A 15,578-nucleotide genomic window follows, 5' to 3' on the forward strand; every position below is an offset into this window, starting at 1 on the left:
TGAGCTATGTCTGATAAAATGGTGAGCACCCACCAGCACACTCAGCTTCAACTTCCCATACTCTGCTTGCTATCTAAGCTATACATTCGGAATTGCTTTAGAATCATAGTACAAAGCTGATTCTTTAGTATTTAATGGGAGTTCTTTCCAAATCTTATTCTAGTCCTCTTTCTCATAACTTGCAATGTTCTATGCTTGCATGCATAAAATATTTGATCTAAAAGCGGCTTCCTCTGCCCTTTATAAAACATGTTTTGTGCTTCCCATATATTGCTACTTATAAGGAAAAGGGGTGCAGAACCGAAAAGAGACAGGATACGAAATCACAGCCAAAACACATTTATTCACAGAAGTGGCCAACTGCCAGCATACTCGCAGACTGAACATGTGGCAGAGGGCCCAGTCCTCAGTGGGTTGGACCATTTATGTCTTAGGGTGGGCTAGAGATCTGGAGGGGAGGTTGGGGGCGACAGACAGAGGTGACTTTGTCCACACATGTTTTTCAAATTTGGCACCAACTCCCAAACCTGAAAAAGAATGAAGGGGGTGAGGTGGGGAACAACACAGAGTGTGAGACTGAATTGGTCTCCTGAAAGGACACAGGTATAAGGGGTAAATTCTGGTTTTATCTACTTTCAGGCAAGGAGATGGAATGGTGAGGCTTATGTCCTGTTCTAACACTACTTATACCTGGAGACATTGTCACACGTGTCTTTGCCATTGGGCTCCTATTTATCCTTGAAGGTTGTGATGGCTTGATTGCAAAAATGGTCCTTGCATCTATACCACTTGGAAGATGACTTTGAAAATCCTTCCTTCAAGCCACAGAGTCTATTTCTCTGACTCTCAAATCTAGGCTTGCTCTGGCTAACAGAGAGAACAATGTGAAGCATGCCAGTCCTGAGTCTGGCTTCAAGTGTCTTGAGAGTTTTCATTCTCTTCTAGAATCCTGTCATGAGCTGACAAGAATCCCATAATGGACTGTACTGGACGATGTGTAGAAGTTTCAAATCTATGATAGGCCAGCCAAGAGATGTGTCATCCCCAAACATGTAAGAGAGCTCAACCAGGAGCTGCCTGACTGATCTGAGGCTAACCACAGACATGTGAATAATTCCAACAAGCCAGATGATCTTCTAGCAGGCTCTTACACTTCTGAAGGGAAGCAAATAGTTACGACTTTAAGTTGCTAGGTTTTAATGTGGCCTGATATGCAGCTAACGGATACAGTGATCTAGCTCATATCTCATCAGTGCCATGAACTATGTCTTGATATATCTTGCTAGCAAAAATAATAATAATATGTAAAACAAATAGTCTCTTTCCTTTCATAATAGGTCAGTGGTCTGAGATGTAATGCCAGAGGAATAAAAGTCCCAGAACATGTAGGACCTTGTTAAGGATTATGAAACTTAACCTTCTCAAATATATCATATTTTCTCTTACAACAAGGGTAAAAACACAAAAAATAAAACAAACAGCAACAACAAAATCATACTGTTGTGTTAAAAAGATTTGAAATCTTGAGATAATTGGAGATCTAGGTGAAAACATTCAAGAACTTTTCATTTCCTCTAACTCATGCTAACATTCAGTGAAGGTGCCCATCAATGTATTCAGCCCATTCTTACCCCAACTCTGCTTGCTATCTAAGCCGTGCATGTAGAATGACTTTAGGATCAGAGACAATACAATATGTGCATCACATCCTCTTTCTCAGGCTACTTTCTGGAGCTGGGCCACTTAAGATGGTCCACGCTTCATTTTAGTCAGCCTCTCTACAAAAACACCTGTGTCAGTGCTGAAAGCATTTCCACAATGGAGGAAATAACTGGTAATTCAAGACAAAGAAACACAGGTTGCTACTTAACTTCAAGAAGTTCTCATCAGGAAAACACTGAACTATAGGTACTTGGAACTCTAACATATGTGCATATTATGGTAAAGATGGCAAGGAATCTGAGCCGGATACTCTCCTGCAGTGTAGCAGAGGAACAAATGTTGTTTTCATAATTTATTCCTTGGCTTCTCTTCTGAAGCACCAAGGAAGACATCGGAAATTGGTTAAACAGTTAGCAAAGACGGTGTTTCCTTCCACCTGTGCTGGAAGCAATAACAACGGCAATTGCTTTTCTATCTCTCCCTTGTAGATGGTGTGCAGTGAAGTTCACGACTTTACACATTCTCGGAATATAGCTTATTCAGACAAATGCGAGCTGCTGTCTCATCAGCGGAACATTTTGCTTGTGTGAAATGTGTGCAGCTGTCCTTATCAGTTCTGCAAACTGAGAAACGGACTGGAAGTGCCTCTGTCACGATGCTCCAGCTCCTACCCGCTCAGCCTCTGGGCGACTGTCTCCCTTCGGGTGCTGCCAGCCAGACCGACTGAGATGGCGACAGTGACTTCTATGGAGGCGCGGATGTTGAATACCTTGTGCTTCTCAGCGATGAACTTGGAAAACTTCCCAGACTGTACATCTGCCTTGGCACAATGTCTTGTCCCTCAGAGAATGAGGCTTTCAAGGGAGACGCTGAAAACAAGCACATCTATTCACAGAGGGAGGGTGACATTTCTCCCTCCTTTCAGGGACAAGTGCTTGCCACGTTGCTTTCTGCCCCCAGTGTTGTAGCTGCTGGTGAATGTGTGTAGACAGGAAGTGCCCACTTGGCACACAAGCCTCAGCAGGGGAAGCCCCTGTGATTGGAGCCGCAGCCCAGCTGGCTCATCCACAGGAGGCTATTTAGGATGGGGGATGGGTAGAGAGAACAGACGAAGTTATGCTACAGTGAGGCCAAGGGGCCTTCTTTTGCTCTTGTCCTCCCTCATTAACTTGTGGTATCTATTTTTCTTTTGTTCTTTGTTTTTCAGTCTGGTGGCCAAGCAGACCGAAGTACATGAGCTTCCCCTGGCACTAGCTGAGGAGGCTGAGATTCATGCCTTGTAATTTTCCTTTGGGAATATCCAGGTCCAACTTCTACTTTATGAATCTCTTTGCTGGGTAAGCCATCTGCCCTGAGCATTAAACCTTATATTTTATATTCAAATTTATGCAATTTCAGGGTCAAAGAGAGGAAAAAAAAGGAAGATTTTGACAGAAGCACAGGAATTCTGGGCATAGACATGGGGGTAGAAGGAATAGCTGAGGGTTCTCAAAAACATACCCTTTGGATATAAAGGCTTTATGAGTGCCAGTAAGATCCATTTTATAAAAGAAGCAAGAGAACCAGAATGAAGGACACCATCCGCTGATGTTATGATACAAGGTTTATCAAGCTGACATTGGCTGTTGGATACACGTTAATGGAGTTAATGGTCTAAATTTGTTGTTTTAAAACTTCTGTTAAAGTCAAATCCATGACTAATTGAAATGCAAAGCATATAGGCAATATTCAAGTGTCAATCCCAGTCATATTTAACAGGGATCATTTTTCTGTTAAATTTAAACATCTAAGAATAATTGTGTGTTAATTAAAGAGTTCAACCAATAGTATTAAGTAGAACAAAAAAATACTAAAAGGGATAAAGTATTAAGTTGTTCCTTGACAGTCAGGAAAGGGCTGATTAAGTCATTGTTTTTCATAGTGTCCATTTCACTTCAGCAGGTTTCCTTTTTGGTGTTTGGTTAGTTGTCACCGATCACGGAGAACATATGGTATTTGTCATTTTGGGACTGGCTTATTTCACTCAGCATGATGTTTTCCAGATTCCTCCATTTTGGTGCAAATGACCGAATTTCATTGTTTTTGACTGCTGTATAGTATTCTATAGAGCACATGTCCCATAATTTCTTTATCCAGTCTACTGTTGGTGGGCATTTGGGTTGGTTCCAGGTCTTAGCTATTGTGAATTGAGCTGCAATAAACATTAATCTGCAATGGCTTTTTTGTTTGCCAGTTTAATTTCCTTTGGGTAAATTCCAAGGAGTGGGATGGCTGGGTTGTATGGTAGGGTTATGTTCAGGTTTCTGAGGAATCTCCAGACTGACTCCCATAGTGGCTTTACAAGTTTGCATTCCCACCAACAGTGGGTTACTGTCCCTTTTTCCCTACATCCTCTCCAGCATCTGTTGTTGGTAGATTTCTGAACGTGAGCCATTCTGACTGGGGTGAGGTGAAACCTCATTGTGGTTTTGATTTGCATTCCCTGATTCCTAGTGATCCTGAACATTTTTTTCATGTGTCTGTTGTCCATTTGGATTTCCTCTTTTAAAAAATGTCTATTGGGGTCCTTGGCCCATCTCCTAAGTGGGTTGTTTGTTTTGTTGTTGTGGAGTTTCTTGATCTCTTTGTAGATTCTGGTTATTAATCCTTTATGTGTTGCATAGTTTGCAATTTTTTTTACCATTTTGTCAGCTGCCTCTTCACTTCCCTTAGGTGTTTAAATTTAACTAGAAAGTGATCCCTGTTAAATATAAGAGTGGGAATAAGAGAGGGAGGTGATGTACAGTTTGGAGCATGCTCAATCGGACTTGCCCCAAACAGTAGAGTTGTAAATATGCCAGGGGATTCCAATTCAATCCCATCAAGGTGGCATGTACCAATGCCATCTCACTAGTCAAAGTGATCAGTTTCAGTTCACAATTGATCATAGTGAAAGGATTAAGAGTCAAAGGGATCACATAAACAGGACTAATGTCTGCTAATACTAACTGAAAGAATTAAAAAGGGGAGAACAATCCAACATGGGAAGCGTAATACACAGCAGACTCACAGAATGGCAGATGTCCTAAACAGCACTCTGGACTCAGAATCAGCCCTTAAGGCATTCAGATCTGGCTGAAGAGCCCATGAGAGTATTTTAGGCATGGAAAGCCAAGACATTCTGGCAAAAAAGAAAAAAATAAAAAACAAACAAACAAACAAAAAAAACCCCAAAACCCTAAATGAAAGATCTCTGCGAGTGAGATCTCAGTGGAAAGAATGGGCCATCAAAGAAGGAGGTACCTTTTTCTGAAGGGAGGAGAGAACTTCCACTTTGACTATGACCTTGTCTAAGGAAGATTGGAATTGGCAAACTCAAAAGGCTTCCATATTCTTGGCATGACAAGAGCCTAGGGTGATTACTGATGCCATGAACAAGAGTGTCAATTGTTAAGTCAACAACAAGAGTCACTGTACACTTACTCCTCATGTAGGATCTCTGTCCTTAATGTGACATATAATGTGAATTAATGCTATAACTAGTAATCAAACAGTACTTTACACTTTGTGTTTCTGTGTGGGTGCAAACTGTTGAAATCTTTACTTAATATATACTAAACTGATCTTCTGTATATAAAGAGAATTGAAAATGAATCTTGATGTGAATGGAATGGGAGAGGGAGCAGGAGATGGGAGGGTTGCGGGTGGGAGGGAAGTAATAGGGAGTGAAAAAGCCACTGTAATCCAAAAACTGTACTTTGGAAATTTATATTTATTAAATAGAAGTTTAAAAAAGTGTAAATCCTTCCTAAAATTGGAAGAAAATGAACAATATGACATGAATCAGATGGTTGGCTTGAAATCTGGTGCTTGTGGGAGGGGATGGGAAGTATCTGAGTGCTGTGTTTTGTGAGCAAGCATCTGTGACCACTTCAAAGAAGATGCACACAACCTGAAGCAAGTTGTTCAGGTGTCTACTTAGAAGGGATGGAACATAAGTTCTTTTGTTCTCTTCACAACAACAAGTTTATTTATGAGAAGCTTGGAAAAGCTATGTTGAGGACTTATGATTATTTGCTTCCAAATAAATTACCAAAAGAAAATATAATTTTTCTGAAAACTTATCTCCCCCTTTAACATTATAAAAACAAACAGAAAAAGAAATTTAAAAAAACCTGGCATGTAGAATGTGCAAACTATAAAAGAAACACATATTTACCATGGCTATTTCTGTTTGTTGAATGGAAAATAACACAAGTAAGAATTTTTAAATAATGTGAATTCTTTATGGTTGGATATAAGGCAAGGAAGTGCCTGCAATTTAGTAGGAAAAATGAAGCCATCATAAAATTATGCTACATGAAGGACAAATGAAGACACTGGGTTATTCTTGATGCCAAAAGACTCCACAGGGGAAGATAAGACATTATGCTTGGGTGTGTCATTCTCAATACTCTGGAATTTTCCTTCACAGAACTTCTCACATTTGTAAATTAACATTTAATTGGTATACACCATATCAGGGAACTTAATAAGTTCATGGAAAATGGAATCAAAACAAGTTTCTTTTGTTGCAGAAGATTTTGAAATTTATGCGTACTTTTTCATATCAGATTTTTTCATGGTTTTTGAAGATTCCCTGTATACATGGTTTTCAAAACTTTTGGGGTCAAAATAAACTTCATTTTAAGTTCTATTTTTCCATGAACTTTTTGAAGTACAATTGTATTTCCTTAACATAAGGAATAACCTATTTCCTTATTGTCTTCTGTATTATCAGGGGTTATTCCAGGGTTTGGAACAATTTAGACAATCATATATTTTATGAATCCTTGAATAAATCTGGTTCATAAGTAGATGTTTTGGGGCATTTGGAATGCTTAGAAAACATCTATTATGATAAATGTTATACCAGGTACTTATATATACTTACTTCACTTAATCTCTCCTATGCTTCTGAGAGGTACTATCAGCTTCATTCTGTAGTTGAAATATTGAAGTTTATAGAAACTATCTGGGCCTTGGCTGTCTGTTTCGGTTCAAAGCCAATATTCTTTCCACCATGCTCTGTTGCCCATAATGGAAACAGATGCCAACTCAATCTAAGAATGAACTTTCTAAGAAGTCTACCAATTTGGGAATGCACTGTCTAATGAGGAACTGAATTATCTGTCACTGAAATTATAGAGTCTGTTTGACCATCTGTCAGGAACATACAATAGAAAAGACTGAAAAGGAGGCTGAATTAGAAAACCCCTAATGTCCCTCTCAACTCTAAAACTAATTTATTGTCCAGCCATATGCTGAAGTGGCAGAATAATACGGTTCTTCCCCCTCTTGGTATTTTCACCTTTTTCTTTCCCTTTTAAACCAGATGGTTGCTTTTGTGCTGGTTGCCCCAGGAGAAGGAAGTAATAACAATAATGAGCAAGACTGCTATCTTTTGGCTTTCTGTTCCTCTCTATCTTCAGAGGGAGCTGGAAGCTTAGGGAAAAAGTCTATGACAGAAAGATCAGAAAAGACACCAGAGCATCCCATAAAGATTGAGAAAGGTAATCTGAACAGGTGAATTATAATTAGATGAACAAAGATCAGGGAAATTAAAGACAGCATAGTGCTTGTTGCTTCAGAGAAAGTGAGGCCTGTATCCTCCTTCTTGGGTAGGACCACATGGAAGTAGAATCACCACAGAAAGGGGCTACGGGTTGAAGAATAGGAGAGATCATACCTCTTCTTAAGTTAAACCCTGGGCAGACAGAAGGAGTACCTGAGTAGATAAAGCCACAAGAGAGCATCAGTTTACCCAGGGGCCGAGGGATACTCACATTCACCCTCAATCCTGGCCCTTCAGGAAATGCCCCAAACTCAGACGGAAGCGGGCCTTGAGGAGACGGAATAATGACGTGAAGATTTGTTCTGAAACTTAAGAGCTAATCACACAAAAGATTAAATATTTCTCTAAATCCACTTATAATTCTTGTAATTTTCTGCTATTTTCAGTTTGTTGAAATGAAAACACATAAATTCCTACAATGAGAAGAGTTTGGTGTGTACATGTGAATTCTGTACAATTCACATGTAATCCTGTGACAAAATGCAAACCTTATTTTTTAATTAACTACTTTTATTTGAAAGGCAGTCACACACACACACACAAAGATACAGAGATCTCCCATTCACTGGTTCAGCCCTCAAATGCCTGCAACAGCAAAGGATGGATCAGCCCAAAGCCAGTGGCCAGCAAATGAATCCAGATCTCCCAACCGGGTGGCAGAGACTCCAGTGCTTGAGCCATCATTTGCTACTTCCCAAGGTGCACCTGAACAGGAAGCTAAAATTGGAATCACAGCCAGGAGTTGAACCCAGGCACTGTGGTATGGGATACAGGAATCTCCAAGTGGCAGCTTAACCGTTACAGCAAATACTCCAACATTCACATTTTAAAGGAGTTAACTTGCTTATTTTCAGACATTATAATCATGCATATTTCACTAATTATCTCAGTCTTAAATAAAAGGCAAAACAAAATTTGTAACCTTATATTAAATCATGTCCTTCTTTTTCTCCAAGAAGTAGGGGAAGTGGTGGAGAATATTTCTCTGCTCCTTTCCCTAATGGCAGGCCTTCCTGTAGGTTGTACAGAGGTCATTGCATCAGTCAGCATCCTTTGTGAATGAGGCATACGAAGTGCAAGAGGTTTAATGGGAAAATGTCTGTGTACAATAAAGTGCAGAGGAGCAGAAAGAGACAGGGAGAGCTCAGTCCACAACACAGGTGTTATACCTTGGAGTGAAGAGATGGAAGCAGAAGGTTGGATGAGAAAAGCCATGCATAGATCGCTGTGCACCTCTGGATGAAGGCAGATTAGAAGCCCCAATGTAAAGATGTCTGTGACAAAAGCACCATTCTATGGATGGAGTGCCTCATCAGACAGAAGCAGTCCAGCTCTAGCAACCTCAGTGTCCTCAGTGATTAGCTGGGAGCAGCCAAGGGAGAACGTAACCTTGACAGAAAGCTGTGGCAGATCCTGAAGGACTGGTAGCTGTGGACAGTGAACTGATTTCCTCACTACAGATTTTCCCTGGAAAGGAGTTCTGAGCAGCATACTATGGCTTTTGCAACCACCATTGTGCATTTAAAAGGATAATCATTTTTAAATTGTTATGGATATGGATATGGAATGGAGTAAGCTTTTGTGAGTTTTAGAGAGGAAACTTCAAACAAGGGATGGGGCTGTAAATACATACAACAATTGTGACCTGTTAATCTTCTGAGAAAACTGTACCCAAAAGACTTATGAATCATACAGTCAGAACCAGTCATTTCCCCTTGCTCCACCAGAAAGGGAACCTAAACTGTTTATATGTGCAGTTTTGCAGACATCCTTTTCATAGATTCCATTAACATTCTAATTAAATCTCTTGGGGAAAGTATTTGAGTGCCACTGTGACTATAAATAGTAATGCAGTTTAGAAAAAATAAAATTTCCCACTTGATTAAAAGGATAAGTAAAGAAAAATTAGTGTTCCTGAACTTGCTTTCATAAAAGGAAAGAATACAGGAAGTCCTAGTGATTTATGTAAAATTATTATTATTAATTAATTTTCCAAAATGAATGAAGCAAGCAGGCAGGTTCAGAAGGAAAGAATTATAGCTTATTATATTCAGTTTCTTCAGTTGTGAGGATAGAAAGTTAATGAAACTGAACAAAAGTGGTGTTATTTTCCAAATCAGCTACTGAAAATGAAGACTGAATGCCTTTTAATATGAGTTTTTTTTTTTTATAAACCAAGTGGCATAATAATCAAGACTTAACTAGAAAATCTCACCTGTGTTCCAGTAGTCATGAGGCTAATTTGCTCCCTTGAAATCTAGTGAGTTATATGTTCTCTAGTAAGAGAGAAAAGATTACAAACTTCCTACCTGTTGTCTTGACAAAAATATCATCAATGCTGTATCAGGTATGCTTGGTGGGGGGGAGGGAACCCGCCCTGGAGGTAAGAGCCTTCCTAACAATTGCTGACACTGCCCTCTACCACATTTGAATGTGAGAGGTAAAATACAGAGCAGCATCTGGTCTTTCTGGCAGCATTATTTTGCTAGAACTGCCATCACAGACACCACAGAGTCAATGACTTAAACCACAGAAATTTATCTTAGAATCTGGGGAGGGGGCTGAAAGTCCCAAGTCAAAGATTCAACTGGGTTGATTTCATCTGAGGACCTCTCTCTGCCTTGTAGCTGGCCATTTTCATCTGGTGTATTCATGTCTTCCCTGGATACATTTGTGTACCAATTTCCTCTTCTTTCTATTTATTTTCACCTACTTGAAAGGCAGAAGGAGTGAGAGAGAGCAAAAGTGAGAGTGAAAGAGAGGGAAAGACGGAGAGAATCTGTAGGTTCACTCCCTAATGCCCACAGCCAGGGAAGAACACAGGTCTTACTGGATTAAATTCAACTCCAATGACTTCATTTAAGGTTCATTACTTATTCAAAGACATTGTCTCCATAAACACAGTCATACTGTTTGGTACTAGGTGCTACAGCTTCAATTTATGAGTTGTGGAGAACCCAAATCATTGACCCACATCTGAGGATAAGGTGTTCTTTTCATACAACTGACTGCTTGGGGGATAGTTCTGCCTCATCCAGTTTGGCTGGGAGCTGCTAATTCAGAAGCATTGACTTACTTCTCTTCCAACCCCAGTTCTCCCTCTCCCACCCTCCTCCTACACACTCAGACTAAGATGCATGGAGAGAGAAGAGACAATGCTTTTCCAGGAGAGAAATATCTGTGAGTGGAAAAGAGGGTATCTTACTTTTCCAAACTGGAAGAAGGAAAATTCCAAGAGAGCAACTCATTAAAATTGGATGTGCTTACAAGGAGAGGAGACTGATGATTGTTTCCAGTTGAATGTCAGCAGTGATGACAGTACATGTGTACTGATGGAGTAGGGCAATACACATTGGGAAGAGATGACAAGGTGGCTTGTTGGTCCCAGACTACCTTCTCCTCAACCATTCATTAAGTTTCCACTTCTTGACAGATAAAATGGATTCTGAACACACCTGTGTGCCTCATGTTGATGGTGAATAGTTGATGAGATGGGAAGCTGCAGTTTTTATTTTGGAAGGATGCAGGGTAAGGTTGTCACTGGAGGTTGGGCAGACGAAGTGGCTTATTCTCGCATGGAAACACCACAATCTGTAGAGCAGTTCACTAGTAAGAGCCTCATGAGTGAAATTAGATTGTTAAACCCCATCCGTCATTGTCAAACCAGGCACAAGCCACATAAATAATCTGACCATCAAAAGTGAAACTGTCACCTCACCCCAAGTAGACCTTTAAACACCCTTTCTACATCATCTCTTCTCTCTGTTTCAATACTTTGAGTGATACATGTGAGACAGCATGTGAGAGCCAGACAAGACCTCCTCTATTCCATGTTCTGGGGGACAAGGCAGAAAAGAGTAAGGAGCTGTGAAATGTTTCTGATATTCTGAGTTTCAAGAACTCTGTTCTAATAACTGTAAAACAAGACTACAGCAATGATTATCTTATAATTCTCATCCAAAAGTGGAACTGCAGGATTCAGTAGAGAACTTTTAGCGTAGTTATTGACAAATCATAGCGTAGTTTCACTTTTATGCTGTTACACATTATGATTTCTTGTAATTGTAGATGAAGAATCAATCATATCTCTGCTCCTGCTGCAGTAAGCTTGACTTTCAGTAAGTCTTCAGCATTGTTCCTCTGGTCACTTTATAAAAACATGGGCCAACCACATTACAAGCAATACTGTATATAATTAAAAACTGACTTAATGTTGGAAAATTGCATCTGGCCTAGGCTTATTTATTATAAATGCTGATGAGAAGCCATCAATTTTAGCTTCCTAAGTGCCAGTTAAATGAACTGAACAGCAACTCTATCCAAAACATCCTAGAAAAGACTAATAATCTGGAAGGATGACTACCTGCATAAAATGAAACTTCTTCCTTTGGAAGTCATGAGCTATAATTTCTCATTCAATAATTTCAATGTTCTTCACAAAATTGATTTGGTTCAACTAAGGCACCATTTAGTAACACTGCAATTACAAACAATTTTGAATGTACTAAGATTTTATCCACTTTTAAAGTGACCATCCAGAGAAAGTACCACTTATTGGGAAAGAGTTGGCATTGAATATTTGAATGATTTTATTTTCAAGTAGGATGACTCAGATGTAGTATGACATGTTTCAAGACCAAGGGGCTAGTCATCAAAAAACCTTTTCTTTTACCCGAACAATCCTGATTTTAACTTCTTATTAAATAAGTTCATGTTCAGTTGCTACTATTCCAAAGAAAACTTGGAGATTCCTAAACTCTATGAGTATCTGTTATTCAATTCATTAAAAATATTTGCTTGTTTTTATAACTGTTTCTTAAGTCAAAATTCCTATAATCTGAGGCAAAATTGGTTCTATTGACTCTGAAATAGCAGGGAACATTTATATAATTAAATCAATCATTCTTTTACTAGAATAACTTAGCATAAAAATTTAATGAAACATTTTTGTGAATAGACACTAAAGTACACATACCACACACACCAGCCATCAACTTTAACTCAAACCCCACATTATATTTCATTTTGCTGATTAGGGCTCAAGGCATTGGAAAATTTCATCATGTAATTCCAGAATTCTACAGACTATACTCAAAATGTGACTTTTGTCCCACCTTTGATGTAAGATCTACTGAATTCTCTAATATCTTGAGAATTTAATATCTTTTAAGCAGAAAAGGAAATGAAAGAATGGACAATAGCCCAGATCATTTCTAGCCATTCATATGTCAATGATTATATGGTATCTATTAATATCTATAGTAGTTTATTTAGCTAGCCAAAATTTTTCCCATGATTTGAATGGCTTAAAACAACATGAATGTTTTGTCGCACAATTTTGTAGGTTGGGAGAACAGATGGTCTTAGCTGGGAATTCTGCTTAGAGTCTGGAAAGCTGAAGGCAATGTCTCAGCAGGGTTGTATTCCTTCCTGGAAACTCTGAGAAGGCTCTCCTTCAAAAATCCTTCATTTTGGTGATCACAACTCAGTTCCATGGGGTTGTAGACCTGAGGTCTGGGTTCCCTTGCTGGCTATTGGCTAATAGTGGTTCTTAGCTCCCACAGTCTGCTGCACTCTATGGTTTGTGGGCTGCTTCATCTTCAGAGTGAGCAATACTGGGTCAGGTCCCTGTCATGCTTCAATATGTCTCAATTTCCTTCTGCCCCATTGTGAGGACCCTCCTCTCACCTGAAGACTGTTCTTTGCATTTGAGGGCTTAGGTAGTAAGAGCTTACTGAAATAATCTTTCCCTTCTAAGGTCATTCCTAACCTTTGTTGTATCTGCTAAGAACATTTTGCCATGCAAGGTCACATATTCAAAGGTCTCAAAGATCAGGGCATAGGGGCATAGCCATTTTTGGTGGACCTGCTTACCAACCATGTTGCTAAGAGTTGGCCATCTCTCTGCCCTATATTGTCTCATTTCTGCCAGATGCCTTTCTCAACTCCACTTGCAATTTTTCATGTGTTTCCTAGGTTTTGCTCACTTCTGTACAGAAAGAATACACAGATTTCTGTCAGAAATGGCCTCAATTTCCAAAATCCCCAATGCTACTGAAGTTTTATGCTTCCATTTAAATTGACAGATGAGCTCTTTCTGTTGTTGGTCCAGATGTTGGAATATATGATTTTTCTTTCCTTCACCCTGTCCTAGTTCAACAATCTGGCTCCCAAAATTTTGAATCCCAACCTGGGATCTTCAAATATGTCCTTATGGAAAGCCTTAAGTTTTTCAATAGTTTCTTTGATTCCAGCTCAAAGTATTCATTCTTTAAGGTACAGCACTAGAGCCCCTATTTCTAGTAGTGCAGCTTTTTCACATATATTAAGAGCTGCCACTTTTCATGAAATGTTACAAAAATTCCCTGTGTTGCAGCATTATTTATTAGATATGACACATTTGTTAGTTAAACTAATATCCATATGGTTTGTGATAAACCATAATACAAACTCCAAATTGTTTTTTGGAAGTTTTTATATTCCAATTAATAATGAAATTTTACACAATCTGGATAAATATTTTCTATATATTTTAAATTAATTATGAAATGACAATATAGTTTCACTGTTGATATTGATATGCTTGAAAAGATCCAGGCTATAAAGTATTCATCTTCATAATTTGGATTATTTTAGTAAATGAATTGTATTAATACTGTAATAATCCAATAAGCTGCTTGGTAATTGGATATTACGGAACCAGTGTATGCGTGTGGGGGAAGAGCTAGCTGTGAATGTTAGATAGAATTGAACAGCCACTGGCCAGCACCGCGACTCACTTGGCTAATCTTCTGCCTGTGGCGCTGGCACCCCGGATTCTAGTCCCGGTCGGGGTGCCAGATTCTGTCCTGGTTGCTCCTCTTCCAGTCCAGCTCTCTGCTGTGGCCCGGGCAGGGAGGATGGCCCAAGTGCTTGGGCCCTACACCCGCATGGGAGACCAGGAGGAAGCACCTGGCTCCTGGCTTCGGATCAGCACAGTGCGCCGGCCATAGCGGCCATTTGGTGGGTGAACCAATGGAAGGAAGACCTTTCTCTCTGTCTCTCTCTCACTGGCTAACTCTGCCTGTCAATAAAAAGAAAAGAAAGAAAGAAAAAAAAAGAACTAAACAGCCACAATCAAATCTTTTACTAGGCTATTTGAAATTTATGTGTCTCCATAAACTCAGCTTAAAAATACTTGCTTGTATCTACTGTGCACAGTTCATTGCAATGCAAGTAAATGGACATGAGTTTTTTCAAGATGCTTATAGTTTGTTAAAAAAAAATTAGTAGGTACTTGAACCCTGGAATTCAAAGGTAAAAGCAGCAAGTGTTCTAGCAAGGCACAGAAGAAACATTTTAGGAACTAGGAATAGGGGAAAAATGACTACATTATCAAGAAAAAATATATGGTACCTAGTCCAGGGTAGATGCTTGCCAAATATTATTAAAGTGTTGAGTCTCTCCTTGGATTTGAATCCTGCTATAACAGAACTTGGAAAGGAGTAAAACCAGCAGTCTAGTCAGATGGGAAAATGGAAACTGGAGCACAGAGGCCAGCAAGCCTGTCCCTTTGAAGAGCTTTCTGCTCTCTCATGCTCTTCCTCATCTGGGATGCCTTTTCTCATTGCTGTTCTCCATCACTTGCTTCATGAACATCATCCATCCTTATAGGGTCACTGTTTTAGGACCTATAAATGCCCCACCTTGTTGTCCTACCTGCAGGTGATGGATGTCCACATCTGATACATTTTAATTTTCAATGGACATTTACTAGATCACATTTTCTGCTGTGTCACTGTTAGTACAGTTAAGAGTTTTCAACCTCCATGAGAAGTGCATGTGCTTTTTGTCTTTTATGACCTCTTAGCAGTTACTAACAAATGACTAGTAATGTTTTAATGAATGAATTGTTGTCACCTGCTCTCTCCCTATTTTATTTCTCTGTAAAACACTCATTAATTATTTGCAATTTCCTAATTGCTTGATTGAATTACAATCTCCCCACACTGGAACATCAGCTTTGTTTGTGGGAACTTGCTATGTTTTTCACACTACATGTCAGAGTCATATACTACATAATGAATGAATAAAAGAGGGATATGCATCCCATATTGAGCACCTGGTTCAAGTCCTGGCTACATCACTCCCATCCAGCTTCTTCCTTATGTACACATGGGGAGGCAGCAGGTGATGGCTCAAGGGCTTTAGTCCTTGCCACTCGTATGGGAAAGCTAGATAGAGTTCTGGGCTCCAGGCTTTAGCCTGGTCCAGCCTCAACTGTTGCAGGAGTGAACCAGTGGATTAAAGATCTCTTTCTGTCAATTAAAATGAAAATAAATTA

The 15,578-nt window shown here is 39.4% G+C and overlaps 1 protein-coding gene across 1 annotated transcript in view; it reads right to left on the reverse strand.

Moving 5' to 3' along the window:
* NKAIN3 (sodium/potassium transporting ATPase interacting 3) overlaps positions 1 to 15,578 on the reverse strand; it is a gene marked incomplete at its 3' end in the record, with an annotated part of 391,041 nt that overhangs the window by 251,543 nt on the left and 123,920 nt on the right. The gene's annotated exons all lie outside the window — the stretch shown is intronic.

Source organism: Lepus europaeus, chromosome 4, assembly GCF_033115175.1.
Source record: "Lepus europaeus isolate LE1 chromosome 4, mLepTim1.pri, whole genome shotgun sequence".
Lineage (NCBI taxonomy): Eukaryota > Metazoa > Chordata > Mammalia > Lagomorpha > Leporidae > Lepus > Lepus europaeus.